At 41.0% G+C, this 8942-nt stretch overlaps 1 protein-coding gene across 9 annotated transcripts in view; it reads right to left on the bottom strand.

Moving 5' to 3' along the window:
- Nucleotides 1-8942, bottom strand: part of LOC137383106 (solute carrier family 12 member 7-like) — a 238156-nt gene that overhangs the window by 95512 nt on the left and 133702 nt on the right. The window contains exon 1 of one of the 9 annotated variants that reach the window (XM_068055657.1): nucleotides 8384-8480. The exons of the other annotated variants lie outside the window; for them this stretch is intronic. The gene's annotated coding sequence lies outside the window, so the exon portion shown is untranslated. Of the gene's footprint in view, nucleotides 1-8383; nucleotides 8481-8942 lie in introns of those variants that run through there. 9 annotated transcript variants of the gene reach the window in all.

Raw genomic sequence — 8942 nt, forward strand, 5'->3', positions numbered from 1 at the left:
TTTAATTTTAAGTGTAGTGAAGCACCTCAGAGCGTCACGTACTGTTTTGAAAGAAATTGAACTGTATTGCACTTTGTAATGTCAAATTGGAACTGTTATGCAATATACTTTTGCAAAATTTCACAAATAAAAGTATATTTTGAGGAAAAAAAAACTCTGGATAGAGAAGTGTTGCATCAACAGCCTACTCAGCTTTTGGATGTCTGAGGAGACCATCCTTCTCGCTTTCAAAATTGTCATCAGCATTGCCCCGTGGAAGGTTTTCAGGCATAGGTGGAAATGTGGAGTTATCAGTTCAGCCATGAACTTATTGAATGGCAGAGCAGGCTCAAAGAGCCGAGTGGCCGACTCCTGCTCCGAATTCACATGTTCGTATTTAGCCCCTCAAGCCAATTCGCCATTCAATCAGATTATAGATGATCTGTACCTGACCTACATTTCCTGCCTTCGATACATACCTCTCAGCACCCTTAGCTGACAAAAATCTATCAATTTTAGTTTTGCAAATTTGAGTTACCATTATCCACAGCGTTCTCGGAGAGTGTTCCAATTTCCGCTACGCTGTGCGTGTAAAAGTGCTTCCCGATTTCATTCCTGAATGGCCTAGGTCTGATTTTAAGTTTATGCCCTCTTGTTTAGGACTTCTCCCATCAGAGGAAATAGTTTCTCTACCTCTATCGATTGAATTCCCTTGCCATTTTAAACAACTCGATTAGATCATCCTTCAACCTTCTAAACTCAAGGGAGTACAAGTTTATATAACCCATCCTCAAAATTTAAGTAAGTCTCATTGTTTTGGTGAACACTGACTTAAGAAGCAACTGATGTGGAATCCTGGCAGTGACATCAAGTCGCAGAATAGGATTCAGTGAGGTGGCTTCATCAAGAATGTTGAAGATGCTCAGGAGGAAAGGAAAACAAGAAAGGCAGTCTGACAACCAAACTGCAACAATAAAGCACGTTCAGCTCAGTGGTAGCACTCTCGCCTGTCAGAAGGGCATGGGATCAAGCCCCAATCTAGGACACGATCTAGACTGACACTTCATTGTAATACTGAGGAAGTGCACCACCGTTGGAGGAGCAATCTTTTGGATGAGACTTTAAACTACTGCAGTGAACAAGAAAATCAACATTGCAAACCTAATTGACCCAATTTCTACTACCCCTCCCTCCCTTAGTGATGGCAATTCCTTATATGCTACTGAGCATTTCTATGTTCCCAGGGATTGACTATTTAATACCATGCCCATTCCTCATTTAGCAGCCCAGATGTAGAGCACCTCAGGCAGTGCAGCACTCCCTCAATTCTGCACAGGAGTATCAGTGGAGTGCTCAAGTATCTGGAATGGGGTGTGAACCCATGGCCTTCAGCTTTGAGTGGGATGAGCAGAAATGTTATTTACTTTGACTCATAATTCAACAAAAAGGAGTATTTTCCAACTGCATTTAGTAATTGATGGGATTGAGCTAAATTCTTCCATCCACCCTTCAATCTAAGGAAATTCTATAATGTAGTTTCACTTTTATTATCCTAGCAGACAGCTCTAGATGTACAAAAGGTTTTCCAAAGAAGCCAAAAGCTCTGAATACAAATCTAACCATATTTGAGGGCCTCCTGCATTCTATCTAAATGCAGATACTTAAAACCAAGGAGAAAGGGACACACTTGGCCTTTAAGAAAAAGAGGGTATAAATATACAGAAAGACTGAACAGGCAGAGACTCTTTTCTCTGGGAGAGAAAAAGGTGAGTGGTGACCTAATAGGAGGTCTTTACGTTTATGAAGGGAATTGATAGGGTAGAAGTAGGTGTTTCCACTTGAGAAGTCCAAAACTAGGGGTCATAAATAAGATAGGCACTAATAAATCTGTTGGCACTGATCAGTTGGGCCAAATGGCCCATCTCTGTGTTACAAATTCTAATAAAAAAAAGCTCCCAATTCTTCACAGAATGCTCTACCTTATATTCAAGTACACAATGACAAAGTTCAGTGTCATCTAAATCACATGCTTTGACAAAGCAGCTATACTTAACTACAGTGACCATCAGTTGCAAAGACTTCTAATCATCTCCAGAACACTGGAGCTTTAATCCTCTTTCCTTTCAATTGGAGAGATGCTGAATCATCACTGCCCCGCCCAACTGGCTGAGCAACATTGATGGGAGATCTCAGATGAACAGCATGCAATTTATGGCAAGTCCCCCCTCTCAAGGTCAATTTGTGAGTGACTTTGAATTTATTTGTTTTATTTATTTTATTTAGAGATACAGCACTGAAACAGGCCCTTCGGCCCACCGAGTCTGTACCGACCATCAACCACCCATTTATACTAATCCTACATTAATCCCATATTCCCTACCACATCCCCACTATTCCCCTACCACCTACCTACACTAGGGGCAATTTATAATGGCCAATTTATCGATCAACCTGCAAGTCTTTGGCTGTGAGGGGAAACCGGAGGACCTGGCAGAAATCCACGTGGTCACAGGGAGAACTTGCAAACTCCGCACAGGCAGTACCCAGAACTGAACCCGGGTTGCTGGAGCGGTGAGGCTGCGGTGCTAACCACTGCGCCACTGTACTGCCCCAATTGTGTCTTTGTGCCTCACATCATTATCAATCACTTGAAATCAACAGTACAGTGCATGAACAGGGGGTACAAAAACACCTCCCAAAGCCATCTATCACTGTTCCTTCATCAGTACAGAGTCAAAATCCTGGCAATCCCTACCCAACTTCACTATGGGTACACTTTCACCACATGGACTGCAGTGGTTCAAGGCGGCAGTCCACCACCACCTTCTCAAGGGCAACTAGGGCAGGGTAATAAGCACTGGCCTTGCCAGTGATGCCCATATCCCAAGAATTTTTTTTTCTTAAAAAAGTGTACCAGCATGTAGAACAGTTCAGAGGAAAGAAGCAGAGTGCCTCTTTAATGGGACATCAGGTAATGAACATCTCCATGTCACTGACAGCTGTATACATTATTTAATAAATTAGATTTTGCAACTGAATTTCAGTACATGTCTATTGTAGGTTGAACTTTTTCCACAAATGAAGGAAAATCTCTCAATCTTAAGTAGTTGATATCAACAATGAAAGTTCTGGTAAGCCTATTATCCCACTGAAATTTCAGTAGAGCTATATTTCACAGACCTACATTCAGAGCAGTTTTTGAGGGGTCAGCATTTTCCTTCTAAGCTGTTGGTCATCTCTACATATTTGGGTAATCATAAACTCATAAGATGCTACATTCTATCCAATTTCCCGTACGCCTCAGAAACCTGGACAATAAGTAAAGATCTGTGGAAGAAAATAGAGGCCTTTGAAATGTGGATGCTAAGACCTATGCTTAAAATTCCTTATACAGACCATAAGACAAATGAAGAGGTGCTCGAAATTGCATCAACAAAATAAAAACTCCAAAAAAATGACATCCAGAAAAGAAAACGTCAGTATTTCGGACATTTGATCAGAGCAGAAAACTACAGAGATCTCTTCTCGAGGGCAAAGTGGAGGGCAGCAGGAAGAGGGGCCGACCTAGGCATAGTTGGATGATGGATGTCACAGGGCGGTTGCAGACAAACTACAATGAGGATGGCGCGACATACCATGACAGCAGATCTCCTGGTAGGAGTAGCTACAAGTAGCAGCTACAGCAAACCTCCTTACCCTAGGTTAAATTGGTTCGCATATCTTAGATTGCTGTCTAGTGGGAGTCCCAACACTCCATATCTTTCAACAGTATCTCTCCTTGCCTGGAGATCTAGGCACAGTTTCATTCAGGTAGTGAACCCTCTTGTGTGTCCAGGAGAGCTCATTTCATTCTTCAAAATTGCTACGCCATTATAACAGATCTCAAAGTCGAAAATATGAAGCAAATTTATTATACAATGCAATCAAGTGATAAATTAGATATTTACAGCAGAATGCTCCCTTAAACCAAAATATTAAGCTTTATTAAATAATTTTTAAATACAGCATTCACTCTTCTTTCTGAAATATCAAACCACCTGTTCTTCCCAAGCTTTTTTTTTTAGCTTTTTTTGCTAAATTTTGAAACTGTCCTTCTGAAGAGATTTTCCAACTGCCTACTTGAACAGAACAGATCATTTTTATAGCCTAGAAAAATTATCAGGGCTTCCATGATTCTGAACATCAGACCTCACAAATTCATACACAGTCAAACACAAACAGAACCAAATGGTGATACAGTCACATAATTGAAAAACATGCGTTCAACCTACTCTCCAGCCTATTACCAGGAAAACTTAATAACAAACCCCAAAATTGTATCAGAATAAACCTAGGACAACCTGGGCGGCACAGTGGCGCAGTGGTTAGCACCGCAGCCTCACAGCTCCAGCAACCCGGGTTCAGTTCTGGGTACTGCCTGTGCGGAGTATGCTAGTTCTCCCTGTGACCGCGTGGGTTTCCGCCGGGTGCTCCGGTTTCCTCCCACAGCCAAAGACTTGCAGGTTGATAGGTAAATTGGCCATTGTAAACTGCCCCTAGTGTAGGTAGGTGGTAGGAGAATGGTGGGGATGTGGTAGAGAATATGGGGTTAATAGAGGGTTAGTATAAATGGGTGGTTGATGCTCGGCACAGACTCGGTGGGCCAAAGGGCCTGTTTCAGTGCTGTATCTAAAAAGATTTTTAAAATAAAAGATTTAGTCAATATCCAGGTTCACAACACCAAGTTTTAAAGAGGCAGCTGTTAAATCAAAACTCAGACAAACATGCAACATGCTTGTCACCATCAGCTTTTTGATGTGTTTGGATACTTTATAACACTTTTAAAATTCTGATCAGCAGAAGCAGAAAGTTAGATTTCTTCCAAAATGCCAATTTCTGCTGGTTCTTTTGAGAAACAATTACTTTGGGCATTTAGTTTTCGTGAACTACAACATTGTTAATGCAGGTTTTAAAAACACACAGTGTTGCCATTTCCCATCAACAAGCTTACACAAAATGAACCCTTAGGAGCTCAAATCAAGGTAATGCAACAGAATGTGAGAAAGGAAAAGAAAAAAATTTGCATTTGTCTGCTGTCTTATCATGGGCTGAATTTTACCAGCCCCTCGACACCATGGGTCACAGTGGGGGTGCCCGTAAAATACAGCAGGGAGAGGCCCGCCTCGACCCCCAACATTGAGAAGGGCCTGCCGCACATTACCGGCAGCAGGGAGATCTCGGCGGGGCCGTAATCTAAATACTTAAATAAACAATAATATGTCAATGAACTTACCTGCAGGTGAAGGCCATCCCACGCCGATTTTACAGCCACCAAACGCAGCTCACGCGCCTTCGGAACTCCGTACAGAGCTCCGGGGCGAGTACCTGGTGGTGGGGGGGGGCGGGCGGGGGAGGAGGAATAAAATTTTCAGGGCGGGAGTGGTGGGGGAGCGACGAAAACAATTTTTATTCGATGTGGGATAGCAAGAAGGGATTGAAGGGAAAATGTTAGAAAGTTAGGAGGGAAGGTTCGGGTAGGGAATAAGGTAAGTTTTGTAAATATCGGGCAGTGAAAATGACCATTGAGCGGGTTGGGGGAAGGGCTTCCATCTCCAATTATTTATTAAAAATTAGGTATAATACATCTTTAAAAATTTAAATCTCTGCTCTGCTTCAGTGCTGTATTTCTAAACTAAACTAAACTAAGGGCTTAAAGCCCTGTAAAAATGGAACCAGCACCTGCGCAGTGGCGCTGGACGCCATGGCCGGGGACGTGGAGGCCACCCCCTCTATGTCATCGGGGGTGGCCGCTCTGCCCCCTCTATTTAAATCAGGCCCCATGCATAATATTGCAGGGGCTATACGGCGGCACCGCCATGTTGGAAGGCCACGGAGTTCAAAATCCAGCCCCATATCTCGTGGTACCGGTTATGGATTGATCAATTTTGCAAACAGATTTTTGAGGATGACGACCTGGACCCCACATGAAAGATGCAGAAACAGTCAATAAATAGACTCCCGACAAAGTCATGCTGAAGACCTTTAATTCTGAAAGCATTTTGCGGCATGCAATCTTTTTCACTGTCGCACTATATGGTAGATCTACAGTGCTCTGAAGCATTTGGTTCAAGGCATCTCCTGGAAATGCTGACGTACTTCCAAAACCTTCACACTCGCCCTAACATCCAAAGACTGTTAGTTGCTCAAAGGCAAATCATTTCCATCAAAGCAGGAAATGCTTTAATTGGCCCAAAGCAACAGAACATACATATACATCAGAAATGGATGGACAGAAATTTGGTAACTTTACAGATCCCCAAAGTTCCATTTTTTGGTCTTCATGACCCAAGCTGCTTGGTCTGTAACCCCATACTAGGGAGCATCGGAAGTGAGCACGGTTCACAGATTCAACACATTAATTCAGAGCCTACAAATTCCATCAGGCTCATAAAAACCCTGAACGTTTGATAGCTGTGAGAAAAAATCTAAATTATTGTTAATTTTTGAATCACGAGGAGAGCAGTGAATTCCTGATTACAGGTCTTATACAATTTATTCCATTCTGAACTTTCACCAACTTGAAAGCTCGGAGATGAATGAGCAGTGATGTTCCATAAAACATTCTCTCCTGACCACTGAAGACAGAGTTAAAAAAAAAATTCCACAGCATCAATCTGGCATCACAATCTACATTTTCTATTCTTACTGGATGCATTCCATCCATGCAATTTCACAGCCTCAGGAAAAACAGTGTTGAATGGAACATTTGATCTACCTCGCTAAGTTTGTGTTTTAGAACACACTCATTCAACAAAAATTAATAATTAACTGCTTTTATAGTGGGTGAAACTCCTCTGGTCAACAACCATAACTGGGAAATTCCATTTTGCACTCACCATAAATTAACAGGAGAAAATTCACGCCAAAATTAATCGAGTTTGATGCGTGTCTATCCTACATATTTAACACTGTTGTGTGGAAAATTTCGAAAATCCTGTTTGGTTAGTCGAGGGGAATTCATTTTGCATTTGAGCTTTACCATTACCAGAAGTACACTGTCAACATGTAATGCCTGGAAAGAGTTAAGACATGGGAAGCCTCCATATAAGGAGTGAAGAAAGACATGGTCCTCGGTCACTCTCATCCTGAGCCTTCAGTGTGACAATGTTGGACACTTGAAAGCAAATTGGTCACCTGCCCTCTCAACAGATAAAACAGTTGAAGAGTTCAGTGGAACAAAAATTAGGGAGGGGCTGAATTCGATTACAAGTGCTCTTAAAAATTAAAAACCTCCTTGTTAACTATACATTAGCATTGCTTTTCAATGATTTAAATACCAGGTTACAAGTCTCCTTAAATTTTTTCCCAATTCTGAAATTTCTCTCAACTTAGTATCAAGTTCAAGCATTGTTCCAATCATATCAGTACAAGTTAGAAGTGATATTCCAAATACCTGCACCAATGGGTTCTACACTGTTAAATTAAAAGACTTTCCATGTTCTGTGTTTCAGACTCTGCCCTATAATCTTTTAATCCACAGCTAGTACATAGAAGCTTGGACGTTATTACTTAAGTGGAACAATTTTTTCCCTTCCCCCTCCAATGCTCGAGACTGATGAAAGAGCAACAACAACTGGAATTGCACAGAATTGCTCACATTTAACTAGAAGACAGTAACTACGATAATGAAAGCACAACTAAAATCACACCTTGTGCTGTGAAATCATACAGTGGAGAAAAATAGGCACTTTAAAGCAGTGGGCACAGGCTTTTGTACAGCACTGCTTAAAAGGAGGGGACAGAAGAATTTCCAGCAAGTAATTTACATCTAAACACTGAAGAAAAGCGTACTAGACTGCAGTCAGAAATTACCCAAAAAAAAAAGCCATTTGAATAGATCTAAAAACGTTTGGGAAAAATCCAAGGATACTGTACCAGCATTATTTCACCAGAGGTGTGGTCTACTTTCGCAACATTACTTACAATACTACAAACTCTCCATAGCTAAGCTCTCCTCTAGCCCAGAAACAAATCACAGCACTTTTCAACAGGGATAGAAAATGCATTTAAACATTTTGGACATGTAGATGAGCAACAGTCTTGTTCAAAAAAAGGCATGATTGCTTCATAATACAATCTCTTCCTGATAATTGAAAGTATATTTAAAGGATAAATATTGAATTAAATAATTTTAATTAAGCTATTTTGATGATAGGGATATGGTTATGCTCCTGGACTAGTAAATCAGAGGCCTGTACTAACAAATGCTTAACAAAAAATTGGCAATTCAAGAATACCAGTGCAGTTGAAGAAATTTGTAAATAGAAAGTGACAACAGTAAAAGAGATCATTAAAGATGTCAGATTATTGTAAAAGCACAACTGGCTCATAATGTCCATTAGGGAAAGAAACTTGCTGCCCTTACCCAATTTGGCCTATATACTTGACTCCAGTCCCACATCAATATGGTTGATGTTTAACTGCCCCCTGATGTGGCCCACTCAGTTGTATCAGGGCAACTAACTAGTGATGACCAAATCCTGAAAATTAATTGAAAAAAGTAATCAAAAAAGCCTCTGGAATGTAAAAAAAAAAAATTCAGCCCTTCAGAAAACAGTCTACCCCTGATAATTTAAAATGGATTTAAAGGCTAAACATGGAATTAATTCAAAGTTACTTAATTGAAATTTAAGAGCAAACTATCATAGAATGGTTACAGCACAGAAGGAAGCCATTCAGCACATCAAATCCAGGCTAGCTCTCTGCAAGAACTTGGCTAATCCAACTTCCCCACCTTTCCCCATAGGCCTATAAGTTTTTTCCCTTCACTTCCCTTTTGAAAGCCATGATTGAAATGGTGATGGAGGCAGATTCAGTCAGTGCATTCCAGATTGTTGCATTAAAAAAGGTTTCCCTCATGTGACCTTTGGTTCTTTTGGCAATCACCTTAAATATGTCTCCTCTGGTTCTTGACCCTTCTACCA

This window comes from Heterodontus francisci, chromosome 2, assembly GCF_036365525.1.
Source record: "Heterodontus francisci isolate sHetFra1 chromosome 2, sHetFra1.hap1, whole genome shotgun sequence".
NCBI classification, from domain to species: domain Eukaryota; kingdom Metazoa; phylum Chordata; class Chondrichthyes; order Heterodontiformes; family Heterodontidae; genus Heterodontus; species Heterodontus francisci.